Source organism: Saimiri boliviensis, chromosome 1, assembly GCF_048565385.1.
Source record: "Saimiri boliviensis isolate mSaiBol1 chromosome 1, mSaiBol1.pri, whole genome shotgun sequence".
In the NCBI taxonomy this organism is placed as follows: domain Eukaryota; kingdom Metazoa; phylum Chordata; class Mammalia; order Primates; family Cebidae; genus Saimiri; species Saimiri boliviensis.
The window spans coordinates 54,943,666-54,960,061 of record NC_133449.1 but is presented as its reverse complement, the minus strand read 5'-3'; the positions used below and the strand labels follow the sequence as shown (position 1 = coordinate 54,960,061).

At 32.5% G+C, this 16,396-nt stretch overlaps 1 pseudogene; it reads right to left on the bottom strand.

The window, feature by feature from the left end:
- Nucleotides 1-270: 270 nt before the first annotated feature.
- Nucleotides 271-1,127, bottom strand: LOC101052869 (protein SET pseudogene; annotated as a pseudogene).
- Between the last annotated feature and the right edge of the window lie 15,269 nt (nt 1,128-16,396).

Here is a 16,396-nt window from a genome sequence, read left to right as displayed (position 1 = left end):
TTTCCCACAGAGCTCGGTGGTGTTGATTCCATACAATTTTTGTTCAGACAGGAAGGGATAAAAATGAATTTCAGAAAGTGGTAGACATTCTTTTCCCATTGTATTCTGCTCAAGGTATTTCCCCTGAAATAAGTTGAGAACCACAGTGTGTAGAAAAGAGACCTCAAGAACAGGGCAACTGAGTACAAGAGGGAAAAAAAAGGCTGTAACTTGCTCCCCGGGACTGGAGAAAATTTACAAAAAGGAAGGTTGAAATCCATCAGTGTTCTATTAGTCATCATCTTCTTCATTCTCCTTTCCTTCCTTCCCTTCATCAGCATCTTCATCTTCTTCACTTCATCCTCATCCCGTCATCAAAATCTTCTAATCCTTCCTTTTCATGATCATCATCATCATCTTCTCCTTCTCCTTCATCATCATCCATATTGGGAACCAAGTAGTATTGTAATGGGTTTGGCCAAATATCATCTTTGATGACCTCTCCTAACTCATCAGCACCTGCATCAGAATGGTCAGTAAACCAGGTAAAGCAGATCTATGGTTGCCTCTTTTTGCTGGCTTTATTCTGCATTTGACTTGAACATTTCATCAAATCCTTTCAAGATTACCATTTGATTTCAGTGGGCTTTGAAGATGGATCACAACTCTTAATTTAGATGAAATTCTTTGGAGAGAACTTTATTTTCAAAGTAAGGATTTTCATCAAAATAAAAATCTATTCTATTACCTGAATTAATATCTTCAAACTCTGTCACTTCAACTGCGGTCAAATAATGCAGTGCCTCTTTGTCCTCTTCCCCAAGCTATGCAGACATTTGTGGATGGTTGACAAATGTTGTTACACATAAATTTGTTATTTTAGTGATCAATTATGACCTCTTCTGAAAAAATAGTTGGCAAAATCTGTTATATTTCTGTTCTGCTTTCAAAATCTCCTCACTAGCTTGTTCATTAAGTCTGTCTATTGCTTTTTGTACTTCATCAATATGTTCAGTTGCTTCTTCTTGTTCTTTTTCTCCCGTCTTTGGTGAGCCTGCAGAGGCCGATGTCTCCTCTGGTCTCAGGGCAGGAGGTGGTCTTGGTTTCTTCTTTTGAGGTGGGAGTGGAGACTGGTGTTTGGGGGCCATGCTGCTGGGAAAGTCCAAGAGCCAGAGCACAAATCTCTTTGCTCATCTGGAAGCAGGCAGAACACTCATTTATTTTCCAGTTTAAAGATTATCTATTTTTTTTTCCTCAGGAGAGTAAAATTTATTTGTGACAGCTCAGAAAATTCATTTATTTTACCATTATTTTTAATAAAACAAATATTATGTAAAATATTGACTACAAAAATAATTTTGTATTTTTTTCAAAATGTATATTAGAAAGGTAAATTACAGGGAACCAGCTATCCATCTGTCTATCATCAATCATTGTATTCTATTACTTTTCTAAACTTCATTTCAGTGATTATGAAAAGGACACACAGACATTTTCAAAAATAATTATCTCGTATTCTCTGAGACATTGATTATTTTAGACATTAATATAAACTTTACATGTTTCAATTTTATAAATTTTAAACCATTTTTAAAGTTAGATGATAAAGTATAATATTGAATGTATTTATTATATTTACATTTTTAAATATTTAGAAATATGGTCTGAATTTAGAAATATATCTTTATTTATACTCATTTCTGGAACCCACAAAAGGTAGTGGCAGGCCTGAAAGAAGCATAATATTCTCTTTATATTGTATTTTGTAGCTTAATGCAATGTAGAGAAAATATGACTCAAATGGAATCTTTTGGAAAGCAGTTGAGAGGACAGAAGACAATTCAAGTGAAAGATGTAACAAAATCAAAGACACTGAAGTGAAAGCAACCAAGCATGCCTATGGGAATTAAAGTTGCTAAACTATGCATCCAACCCTAATATTCTGAAACTATTAGGCACATTAAAAAAATCAACAATCTCATTAAAAAGTGGGCAAAAGACATGAACAGACACTTCTCAAAAAACATATAAGCAGCCAGTCATGAGAAAGATGCAAATTAAAACCACAATAAGATACCATCTCATACCAGTCAGAAAGGCTATTACTGAAATGTCAAAAAATAACAGATGTTAGTGTGGCTATACAGGAAAGGGAACACTTATACAGTGCTGGCAGGAATATGAATTAGTTCAGCTGCTGTGGAAAACAGTGTGGAACTATCTAAGAGAAGTAAAAATAGAACTGCCATTCAACCAGCAATCCCTTTATTGGGCATATGCCCAAAGGGATACAAATATTTTTTTCTGAAAAGACATCTACACTTGTATGTTCATTGCAGCACTATTCACAATACTAAAGACAGGGAGTCAACTCAGGAGCCCATCAATGGTGTAATTAGATAAAGAAAATGTGGTACATATATACCATGAAGTACTATGTATCCATAAAGAAACACAAAATTCTGTCCTTTGCAGCAACATAGATGCAGCTGGAGGCCATAATCCCAAGTGAATTAATGCAGGAACAGGAAACCAAATACTTCATATTCTCACTTAAAGAGATAGACACTGAGTACACATGGACATAAAGATAGGAACGACAAAGTAGATACTGGGGACTTCTCGAGAGGTGAGAGAAGAAGGGAGAAAGGGTTGAAAAAGTACCTGTTGGGTACTATGCTCATTACCTGGCTGATGGGATCTCTTGTCAAACCTCAGATAAAAAAATGCTGAGGATTGCCAACAAACAGCAGAATTGAGAAAGAAGTGAGGAAAGATCCTTCCCTATAGCCTCCAATTGTAGACTTCTCCAGTACTACAAAAGAATAATTTTATGTTATTTTTAAGCCACCCCATATTTAGTAATTTGTTGCAGAAGAATTGGAATCTTGCAAAGAATGGCTCTGCCAGATTATATGATTATTTGTTTAGTTTTATGGGAAATTATCAAACTATTTCTTTTTTAGCATCCCCCTATCAATTCTAAAGTTCTAGTTGTTTCACATCCCATCCAGCACATGGTATCATTACTCTTTTAGATTTAGAAATTTCTCTGGGTATATAATGGTATATAATGTGGTCTTAATTTTGCATTTTCCCAGTAATTAATAATGCTAAACATTTTTTATGTGGTTATTTGCTATCGTGATTTCTGGATTAGGTCTTTTAATCTTGTTTATCTTTTTCCCCATTTCCTAAAATCTGTTACCCTTGTCTCCTCTCCTATTATCTTTAACTTAATACATTTATAACAATTTAAAAAATATTTTATATATCACGATGATGAGGTTTTGGTAAAGAAGAGACAAAAATACATAAATTCAATTCACCATCATTTCCAGAACTCCAGCTCTGATTTTTACTCAAGGAATTAGTTATAGATTTTAAGGTTGGAAATTAATGAGAAAGTTACGATAAAATAGACAAACCAACAAAAATTGCATTGCCTTTGAAATTAACTTTCTCTTATAACAATATAGACCTGCTGTGTATATTGACTGCATTCCTGTTGTCAGTAAGGTGTGAGGTAAAAGTACACGTATAAGCATGCATAACATTTTCACTTCTTGACTCATGAGAGATTTCAACATTCTCGGTCAGCACTCCTAAACCACTTAACCTCTGTGATGGTTTTAAAACATGTTCAAAATTTTTAAAGAAGTGGTGCTAAATTTATCATTTCTTGGGTATGGGCTAGACCCAATGATTTGTTACTAATGAAAATAATTTGTTAAAAATGATAGTGTGTCTTATAGCTTCTTTTTCTAGCCAGCTAAATGGCACTGCGATTTAGCTCTTATAATTTTACTTCAGTATCTATCATACTTGCCTCATACAGCATTTTGGAATATCCTAAGGAAACAAAGGGAGAATAAAAGGTATAGACAGACAAAATAAATCCCTCTCCTGTCTCTTTCTCCTTCTTTATTTCCCATGTCCCATTCAAAATAATGTTGATTTCTTTATCTTGAGTTTTCTACCATTTAATTATACTAATTACAATGGCAAAATCCAATGGTTCAACATTTGATATGAAAAAGAGAAAATAAATAATTCAAAAATTCAAAAGAAGGCCTGTGGACCTAAACCAACATATTTTTCTGTCTCTATATTAAATAACATTGAGAATAAACAAAAATAATATAGCTACTTGCTACAGTTAAATAAGTTAAATATCTAAGGAATTCAAGACTAGGAAATCTCTACATAGCTAAGAGGGTAATTAGCTTGATCATCCAACTAGTTTCAAGATCCCAGGTTTTCTGATTTCACAACTGAAAGATACTTTTTTGTAAACCCTTCCCAATTCTGAATAAAAATGTAATACTATCTTCTCCTGATTTCGCCCTCCTAGGGATGACACTGCTAAGTCTCTCCTAAGGGATGGCTCTCCCTTTCTTCAGTAAGGCATATAAGCTTAGCTTTGATCAGTAAGTTTCCTGAACATCTTTTGAGAAACAACACTTATTTTTAATATTAACATTTTTCTAGAATAGGAATTTTAAAATATTAAAAACATAATTTAACATCTGAAGCTAAGTGTTGTTTGATTTTAGCTTGTAGCTATTTTTCCAATGAAGTTATATATCCTGTATCTCTAATAAGTTGAGACATAGCAAGAAGAAAACAAAGTTCGCAGAAAATAAAAACAGAGCTGAGATTATTCTAAAGGTTATTTTGTTGAAATAATCTTGGTTTATCTCTAAATCAAAGGGCTCTAAAAAGTACATAATTTTTTTCTATTATACATCTTTTAAATATGTAGTGAGTAAAACTTGAAACAACAGCAAGAAGAAATCCGTAATTTCTACAAGGAGCAGTCATTCTTTAGCTCTTTTTCATGTCTATTTTAGTGCAAATTAATTTCAGATTATCATCTCAGTGCATGTTCTGACAATTCTGGTAGTGCCCAGTAGAGGAGAGATCTGACTTCCTAAGAATGGCACTAATAAGGTGAATAATAGAAAAGGCGTACATTACTTAAAAGGATACTGTTTGTAGTTTACTTTTTAGTCTTTGCCTAATTACTCAAGAATAGCCCCACTTTGTCATTAGGTAGAAGCGTCCATCTCTGAGCTTTTACCTGCTTCTGGAGCTAAATGCTTGGCCATATTTGAATACTTTTTGAGTCATTCAGTCATGATTTCCACCCATGTGGGAAACTTAGCATCAGAAAATTTGCTCTCGCAGTTAACTGAAATTAAGGAATTATAGTCGATTTACGTTAAATTGGATTCTGACTCAGGTTATGTTTTATCCTTTATCCTATCCACATTATTTGAAGGCCAATATTAGTGTTAGGTTGATGCAAAAGCAATTGTGGTGTTTGCCATTAAAAGTAATGGCCAAAACGGCAGTTACTTTTGCTACAACCTAATAGTTAACCCTCATAACATTTTAAAACTCCTATGAAACTTTATCCTTCTATTTTTAGTTTCCTCTACCATTACTAAAAATAAAATATCTCACGCCTGTTAGAATGGTGATCATTAAAAAATCTGGAGACAACAGATGCTGGAGAGGATGTGGAGAAATAGGAACACTTCTACACTGTTGGTGGGAGTATAAATTAGTTCAACCATTGTGGAAGACAGTGTGGCGATTCCTCAAGGACCTAGAAATAGAAATTCCATTTGTCCCAGCAATTCCATTACTGAGTATATAGCCAAAGAATTTTAAGTCATTCTACTATAAGGACACGTGCACACGAATGTTCATTGCAGCACTGTTTACAATAGCAAAGACCTGGAACCAACCCAAATGCCCATCGATGATAGACTGGACAAGGCAAATGTGGCACATATACACCATGGAATACTATGCAGCCATCAAAAATGATGAATTGGTGTCCTTTGTAGGGACATGGATGAACCCGGAAACCATCATTGTCAGCAAACTGACACAAGAACAGAAAATCAAACACTGCACGTCCTCACTCATAGGCGGGTGTTGAACAATGAGAACACATAGACACAGAGAGGGGAGCATCACACACTGGGGTCTGTTGGGGGGAAATAGGGGAAGGACAGCGGTGGGTGGGGAGTTGGGGAGAGATCGCATGGGGAGAAATGCCAGATATAGGTGAAGGGAAGGAAGGCAGCAAATCATGCTGCCATGTGTGTACCTATGCAACAATCTTGCATTTTCTTCACATGTACCCCAAAACCTAAAATGTAATAAAAATAAATAAATAAATAAATAAAATAAAATATTTAGTTATTTGGCCTTTTTTTAAAAAAAACTTTCTGCTAATTATTTCAAGTATCTCTTAATTTAGGCTAAGATATTTAGTACTTTTTATTTTATTTTATTTTTATTTTTTCTTATTTCTTTTTTTTTGTTATTGTAATTTAGGTTCTGGGGTACATGTGTGGATCATGCAGGATTGTTGCATAGGTACATACATGGCAAGGTGGTTTGCTGCCTTCATCCCCCCATCACCTATATATGGTATTTCTCCCCTCATTATCCCTTCCCACCCTCCCTACTCCCACTCTCCCTCCCCTAGCCACCCTGCTACTGACAGCAGTGTGTGATGCTCCCCTCCCTGTGTCCACGTGTTTTAATTGTCCAACACCCACCTATGAGTGATAGCATATGGTGTTTGGTTTTCTGTTCTTGTGTCAGTTTGCTGAGAATGATGGTTTCCAGACTCATCCATGTCCCTATGAAGGATGCGAACCTGTCATTTTTTATAGCTGCATAGTATTCCATGATGTATATGTGCCACATTTTATTTATCCAGTCTATCGATGATAGACATTTAGGTTGGTTCCAGGACTTTGCTATTGTAAACAGTGCCATAATAAACATACGTGTGCCTATTTCTTTATAATAGAACAATTTATAATTCTTTGGGTACATACCAGTAATGGGATTGCCAGGTCAAATGGTATTTCTATTTCTAGGTCCTTTAGGACCTAGAATACCATTCAACCTTGTCTTCTACAATGCTTGAACTAATTTACACTCCCACCAACAGTGTAAAAGTGTTCCTATTTCTCCACATTCTCTCCAGCATCTGTCTCCAGATTTTTTAATTATTGCCATTCTAACTGGTGTGCGATGGTATCTCAATGTGGTTTTGATTTGCATTTCTCTAATGACCAGTGATGATGAGCATTTTTTCATATGTTTGTTGGTCTCATATATGTCTTCTTTTAAAAAGTGTCTGTTCATATCCTTCACCCAATTTGAATGGGTTTGTTTGTTTTTTTCTTGTAAATCTTTTAGTTCTTTGTAGACTCTGGATATTAGCCCTTTGTCAGATGGGTAGATTGCAAAAATGTTTTCCTATTCTCTTGGTTGCCAGTTCACTCTGATGATTGTTTCCTTTGCTGTACAGAAGCTCTGGAGTTTAATTAGATCCCATTTGTCTATTTTGGCTTCTGTTGCCATTGCTTTTGGTATTTTAGCCATGAAGTCCTTGCCTATGCCTATATCCTGAAGGGTTTGGCCTAGGTTTTCTTCTAGGGTTTTTATGGTGTTGGGTCTTATGTTTAGATCTAGTACTTTTCATTTTTAAATAATTACAGATTAACAGGAAATTGCAAAGATAACAGGAGATTCAAATAGCTTTTACTTGGATTTTCCCAGTGTTTACATTTCACATGATGTAGTACAATATCAAAACCAGAATGTTGCATTGATAAAATACACGTGTGAAGTTCCGTGTCATCACATATACAGATATATATATATATATATACATATATATATATATATATATATGTACTTAAGCACCACTTTAATGAACATACAGAACTATTTCATCACCACAAAGATTTCCCTCAAGCTATTGCTTTATGGTTGTACCTACCTTCTCCCCTCCACCATCCGTAATCTCTGGCAACCACTAACATATTCTTCATCTCTATAATTTTGTCACTTAAATAATGCTATATATATGGAATTGTATAGTATGCAATCTTTTAAGATTGAATTCCTTCACTCTGTATAATGACCCTGATGCTTATCTAAGTAATTACATATATCAATAGTCTGTTCTATTTCATTGCTGAGAATCTGATTAGTTTGTTTAATTATTAGTCTATTGAGGGATATTTTAGTTGTTTTCATTTTTTGGATACTATGAATAAAGCTGCTATGAGCATTCTTGTATAGACTTTAATGTGGACATAACTTTTTATTTCTCTGGATAATCATTCAAGTGTAATTGTTGGGCCATATGTTAAGCATACATTTAGTTATTTTTAAAAATTGCCAAATTACATTCTTTAGTGGCTCTACCATTTGACACTCTCACTGGAAATAGATCTAATTTCTCTTCATACTTGCCAGCGTTTGATTCTGTCATTGTTTTTATTTTAGTTTCTTTAATAGAGGTGTAAGTAATATTTCATTGTGATCTTAATTTGTATTTTCCTAATAGTTAAGTCGAACCTGTTTTTTTGGACATATGTTACCTTTCTATGTGAAGCCTACATTTTGTTCATAATGTTCTATTTTATATCTATATTTTACATTTATATTGTGTTAGTGAATGTGTTGTATGTATGTAACAAATTATCATCAATTGGCTTCCTGAAAAAATACTATTCCATTCATTTTATTGCCTTTGACCATAAAATATAGGATTATTTCTAATTGTGTAAAAGTCATGCTTTTTATTCTATGATTTCACTAAGGATTGAAAGCTATGAACAAATATACATAGCAAAATCATAGTTATCAGATAATTAACCAAGCCTCGTAACTAATTTAATGTTTTTAAAGCTTACTCAAGCCAGAAAAGCAGAAAGATTTATTGATTGAACTGGAAGTTCACAGTCTGCAAGGCAGAGACTATTCAGGTTTAAATATTTTTTAGCAATGCAGTTGGCATTGTAAATTACACACAGATCTTGTAACTCCAATGCCAATTTACTGTTTCTAGTTTCCAAGGAATTAGTAATATCAAAGTTGCAGTTTTATATAGGATGCAAAATTTTTTTTGCCATTATATTTAAAATAAACATATAAAATTATACATTTAACCAGGAAGACATATTTTTACATATAAAGCTGACAGTCAAATTAAATATCACAATGGTCTAAATTCTGATAACATAGAAAAATTACAATGAGTTTTTCTGCCTTTGCTTTAATTTATGCACCACAAAAAACTCTTTTAAACCCTGAACCTGTTTGACATACAGATTAGACATTTAAGTCAAAACTTCAAGTTTATTAAAATTCAGAACTTCACAGATAATATTAAAGGAATACTCCTATCATGTTTGTTTCTTAGGTTTGTTTGCTTTCTTGTTTCCACTTTCATATTGTCTCCTCAATAGTAGTATAAGCCTAGCATGCTGTGTGGTTTAATCATCTTAATATTATTCTTACAGGCCTAGAGTGGCCTGTAGACCTGGTAGACAATAAATTTTGGAATCCAGGGCTCTTAGTTTGCAATCCTGGCTCTCAGGATTCCTAAGAAGGAATTAGGGCATGTTATTTTAGCTTTTCCATTTCCATTTTTCATTTTACAGTTTCCTCATCTGTAAAATAGGAAAGCAATGATGCATAGCTTCTTCAGTTTGGGAGAGTAAAAATTGAGGTGACAGATATAAACAATTCAAAACAGGGCCTAACATCCAGTAAAATTCTCCATAAATGTTGCCTGTTGTTTTATCATTTAAAATAATTACCAACAATTAATAATTGGCATTTGAAATTAAATGAAAATTTAAAACAATACTATTCATATAAGCACTCCAAAATGAAATACTTAGATATAAATCTAAGAAAGTAAGTACAAGATATATATAAGCACTACTACTAAATTCTGATGAAAGCGAAAATTAAATAAAGAGATGTTCTATATTCATTGATAAGAAGACATGATAATATTGAGATTTCAGTTTTTACCAACTTTATCTACAGACTTAATGCAATCCCAAACAAAGTTCCTCAAGTTATTTTGTGAATATTTACAAATGATTCTAAAATTTATAAAAAGAGGTTAAAGGCCAAGAATAGCTAACATTATTTTGAAAAAGAACAAAATTGGAGAACTGATTGACTTCAAGACTTACTGTAAAGCATAGTCATCAAGAGGGAATGGTATTGATGCATAGAAAACTACATCAATGAAACAGGATAAAAAGCCCAGCAATAGGCTTACATAAATATCATCAAGTGATCATCAGCAAAGAAACAAAGCAATGCCATAGAGAAAAGATAGTGTTTTGTATAAAACTAATTGAAATAAACATAGAGGAAATGCTGTATGAAATTGGACTGGGCAAAAACATTTTGACAAAGACTTCAAAAGCATAGGAAACAAAAGCAAAAACAGACAAATGGGATTACATTTAACTAAAGTTTCTGAACAGCAAAATAATGAATAAAGTGGAGAGAACACCTACAGAAGGGAGAAAGTATTTAAAAACTACGCATCAGATAAGGGATTAAATTCCAAAACATAAAAGGGACTCAAACCACTCAATAGCAAAAAGAAAACCAAATAATGCAATTTTAAAATGGGCAAAAGACCTACATAGATATTTCTTAAAATAAGACATGCAAATAGCCAACGTTATATGAAAAATGTTCAGCATCAATAAGCATCAGAAATATGCAAATCAAAACCAGTAAGGTATCACCTCATCCAACTTAGAATGGTTAGTATCAAAAAGATTTTTTTAAAAACTGCTGGTAAGGTTGCAGAGAAAAACAAACTCTTATCCAGCATTGATGGGAATATAAATTACTGCAGCCTTTATAGAAAACAATGTGGAGGATGTTCAAAAACTAAAAATATGTACCATATAATCCAGCAATTCTTTACCAGGTATATATTTAAAGGAAATGAATGAAATAAATATGTCTAAGAGACATCTGTACTCCCATGTTTATTGTAACATTATTCACAATAGCCAAGATGTGGAATTAACATAAATGCCCATCTACAGATGAATGAATAAAGAAAATGTTATACATATGTGTGTGTTGTGTGTGTGTGTGTGCATGTGTATGTGCATGTATGTGTGTACATGTATATAACATATATTACATGTATATAAGTGGTTGACTCTTTTATAGTCGACCCCTTATTCCACTAAATATAATATACATATAGGACACTATATTACTCTGCTAAATATGTATAGTTTTAGTGGAATAATATTTAATAATATTTAGCCATAAAACAAAATGAAATCCTGACATTTGTAGCAATATGGATGAACTTGGAGGACATTCTGTGAAGTGAAATAAACAAGACCAAAGGAAGGCAAATATTTCATAATCTCACTCATATTTGAAATATAAAAAATTTGATTTCATAGAAGCATAGAAATATAGAGTAGAATAATAGTTATCAGAGGGTGAGAGGAATAAAAGGAAGTAAGTAACCAGAAGAGCATGATCAGTGGGTACAAAGTTATAGTTAGACAAAAAAAAATAGGTTTTGGTTTTGTGTTACACAGTAGAATGACTATAGCAAATAACCATATAATATATATTTCAAGATATCTAGAAGAGATTTTGAATTTTGCCACCACAAAGAAAGAATTTAAAGTGATGAATATGGTAATTATCTTGATTTGATTATACTATGTATACATGCATTGAGACATCCCATTTACTACCATATGTACAAATATGTGCAAACTTTTTGTTTTATAACAATATAGAGTGACTATAGTTAGCAACAATGTCTTGTATATTTCAAAGTAGCTAGAAGAGAGGACTTCAAACAGTATCAATAAATATGTACAATTATTATATGTATATTATAATATGGATTAGTGATAACTTGTTGTGTTGTTTTTTTTTTTTTTTCCTTGAGATAGAGTCTTGCCGTGTCATCCAGGGTGGAATGCAATGGTCTGATCTTGGCCCACTGCAACCTCCGCCTCATGGGTTCAGGTGATTCTCCTGCCTCAGCCTCATAAGTAGCTGGGAATACAGGCACCTGCCATCATGCTTAGCTAATTTTTGTATTTTTGTAGAGATGGGGTTTCACCAGGTTGGCCAGGCTGGTCCCGAACTCCTGACCTCAGGTGATTCACTCACCTCAGCCTCCCAAAGTGCTGGGATTACATGCATGAGCCACCGTGCCTGGCCAGTGATAACTTTTTAGGTACAACATAGGAAGCATGATTCATGAAGGAAGTGATAAGGTAGTTCTTACAAAATTTAGAAATGTTTGATCTGATGAAAGGTATGTCTACAGAAAGAGAAGGCAATTCACAGACTAGAAGAAAATATTTACAAAACATATGTGATACAGGATTGTTACCCAAAATATACAAAAATAACCTCTTAAAACTGAGCAGTAAGAAAAGAAACGGCCCAGTTAAAAATGTGCAAAAGATCTGAAGAACTGTCTTGCCAAAGAGGAGATATGGATGGCAAGTAAGCAAATGAAAAGGTGCTTAACAGCATGTGTCATTAGAGAATTTCAAATCAAAACAACAATGAGACACAATTACACACCAATTAGAATGGCCAAGACCCAAGATCCAAACCACTAACCATACCAAACTTTGACAAGGATGTAGACCAACAGAAATTCTCACTCATTACTTGGGGGAATGTAAAATAACACATTCATTTTGGAAAACAGATTGACAGTTTCTTACAAAAGTAAACACTCTTACCATAACATCCAGCAATTGCTCTCCTTGGTATTTACCCAAGTGAATTGAAAACATGTTCCCACAAAACCCTTCAGTATGGATGTTTACAGCACCTTTATTTATAATTACCAAAACTGGGAAGCAACCAACATGTCCTTCAGTATATAAACTAATAAATGAACTGTGGTATATCTAGACATTTGGAATAGTATTCAGTGCTAAATACTAAAGAGCTATCAAGCCATGAAAACACATGGGGGAAACTGAAATGTATATTACTAAGTGAAAGCAGCTAATCAGAAAAGGCCACATTCTGTATGATTTCAACCATATGACAATCTTGAAAAGGGTAGAGTTAGTAAAAAAGATCAGTGGTTCTTAGGCACTGTGAGGTTCGGTTGGTGAATATGTGGAGTACAGAGGATTTTTATGGCTGTGAAACTTTTCTGTAGGATGCTCTAAGAGAAGATACATACCATTATATATTTGTTAGTGCCCATAGAATGTATTAACACAAACAGCGAAGCATAATGTAAATTATGGACTTGGATGATGATGATGATGATGATGATGATGATGATGATGTGTCAATGTAGGTTTATCCATTATAAAAAAACATATGACTGCTATGGAATGTTGATAGTGGTGGAGGTTGTGCAGGTGTGTTCAATATATGGCAACTCTACAGTTTACATTCACTTTTTATGTGCAGTTAAAACTGCTCTTAAAAGTAAAGCAAGACTATGAAAGTAAAAAAAAAAAGGAAAAAAGAAGTGACATTTAAAAAATAATTGTGTAATATATAATTTTGTACATATAATCACATGAAAACTTTACACTGCTTTTGACTAGGGTCTGATGAAGAGTTAGGAAGCTGGCTTAGGCTTCCTTAAACTAAGCCTTACTTTTTATACATGTGACGTCAATTTTGGGCAGTCTTTTCCAGTGAGGAGATTTTGTAGTTTCTTTCTTGATGCCTTTTCAATTCAGAATCATTAATGACATTGTTAAACTTATAGGTTCTATATTGCTATGTATACTTTAGTAGGGGTTGGGAGAACAAAAGAGGATCTGTTATTTCATTGTTCCATTTGAAAAACCTCTTCCCTAATCCCTTTGATTTGAGTCTTGCATATCATTTTAATACAAATATTTATTTTTAAAAGCATTGCTGTTTACATTTTACATCAGTATTTTATAACACTACTTTTTCCATCTTTTAAATTTAATTTAAATACTTTTTCATGTACAGAGCTACATTTTAAAAGGTATATCGTTTGTGACTACTACTACCATCAAAATATAGAGTAGTTCCATCACTTCCAAAAAATGTTCATTATAATATTCTCTTGTTATCATACTTTCCCCATAAGCTAAACACATGCAAAACGCCTATCTTTTCCCAATTCCCATAGTTTTCTCTTTTGAATAGAATTCCAAAATACAGCCTTTGCATCCACCTTCTTTTGCTCACATTAATGCATTTGGGATCCATCCACATTGCTTGTTCCTTGTATCAATGTTATGTTCTTTTTATTTTTTAATAGTTTTCTAGTGTATTGGTATATCACAGTTTGTTTATCCATTCTCCAGTTGAGAGACAGTTGAGTTTCCTTCTTTACATTTATAAATTAAGCCATTTTGAGCATTTGTGTACAGGTTTTTGTATAAACATAGAATTTTATTTTATTTTGGTAAATACCTGTGACTGTTCATATGGTAAATGTATTACTAACTGCCAAACTGTTTTCCTAAGAGGCTGTGCCATTTGCAGTCCCACTTCCAAAGCATACAAGTTCCAACTGTTCAACATTCTAATCAGCATTTGGTATTATCCGGGTTTTATTTTGTCAATCCCAGTTAGTGTGTTTGGGTATTTTCCTCCAGTTTATGGTCTTAATTTCTTTAAATCATGCTTTTCATGAACAAAAGAATTTAATTTTGATGAGATCCAATTTATTTCTTTTTTACATTTCATGTTTTCATTGTCATGTCTAAGAATATTCAGCCTAACCCAGTCATAGATTTTTTTAATACAAATGATTTTACATTTTAAATTTATGTATATGATCCATTTTAATTTTTAAACAGGTAAGGGGATGGTGATTTTTTTTTAAATATAATCAGCTACTTTTTCCATGAGTATGTTTTCAAAAATATATTATTTATCCATTTAGTTGCTTTTGTATATTTGTCAAAGAACATTTTTGAATACATTTTAGAAGGTCTGTTTCTGGGCTACCCATTCTTTATCACTCATCAATGTGTCTACTGTCGCCAACCTTATACTGTCCTGAGTGCTTTATATTAACTATTTAAATCTAGTGGCTCAGCACTTTTTAAATTTTTCTTATTCTTTTTTTTTTGTTGTTGTTGTTGTTGTTAATTTTAGTTTTTTTCTCTTTACTTTTAAGTGTCAGAATCAGCTTGTCAATAACTACCCAAAACACTTTTGGGATTTTGTTTGGAATATTATTACATCTATAGATTAATTTGAAGAGAAATGATATTTTGAGAATATCATCTGCTAAACAATGAACATGGTATATCTCTCCTTTTATTTATGCCTTCTTTGATCTTTTCATCAGTGTTTTGAGTTTCCATCATACAGATCTAGCGTATATTTTGTTAGATGAATTTGTAAGTATATTTTTTTTGGGAATGCTATTAAGTCACACATAAAAAACTGTATAGCTCTGATTTCCAGTTGTACCTTACTAACATATTGCAATACAGCTGAATATTTTCTGTTGGTATTACTTTTTTTAATCTGACCTTCCTAAACTTACTTATTATTTCCATTAACATCACAATTGTGAAATCCATCATAATTTCTAGATAGTCAATCATGTCATATATGCATAAAGATAATTTCATGTCTTCCTTTCAATCTGTATGACTTTTTTTCAGTATTATTTTACATGCTAGCAATTCCCACATGGTGTTGTATAAGAGCAGTGAGAGTATATCTATGCTTTGTTCTAAATTTTAGGTGAAAAGAATTTAGTCTGACTAAGAAGGGTGAAAGTGCTAAAATTTTTATGAACGAGTTTTATCAGATTAAGGAATTTCCCTTTTATTCCTAGTTAGATAAGAGTTTTAACCATACATAGTTGATGGATTTGGTCAAATTATTTTTCTGCATCAATTAAAAAAGTTATATAGGTTTTTCATTTATAGGGTGCTAATATTATGAATTAATTAACTGATTTTTGAATGATAACCTAGTCTTGCATTGCTGGAATAAACATTTGGTTATAATTTATTTTTATTTTTACATATTAGATTTTATTAATAATATTTTATTGATGATGTTTGTATATATTTTCACTGAAGATATTGGCCTGTAGTTTTATCTACTGACAAAGTATTAGGTTGGTTTTAGTGTGAAAATAATTCTGGCATTATAAAATAAGTGGAAACAATGATGTCCTTTGTTATTTTCTGAAGAATATTATGCTTAAATTCTATTAATCTTAATCTTTGGAGTTTTCTTTATTGAGTAGTTTTATCTATGAATTCAAATTATGTTATAGAAATAGAAATATTTGCATTATTGATATCTTTCAGTGAGTTTTGTTACTTTGCATAATTTTAGGAAATAGTTCATTTCATCAAGTCATTGAAGCTATGGACATATATCTTGGTCATCATATTTTTTTAATACCAATTTAATATATGCCAATATTTGGTGATATCCTATATTTTTTCCAGATACTGGTAATTTTTATATTCTTTTATTATTATTGAAACACTCATCTAATGTTTTAACAATGTTGTTAAATTTTTAAGCAATTAAATTTTGATTTGTTTGGTTTATCTCTGTTCTT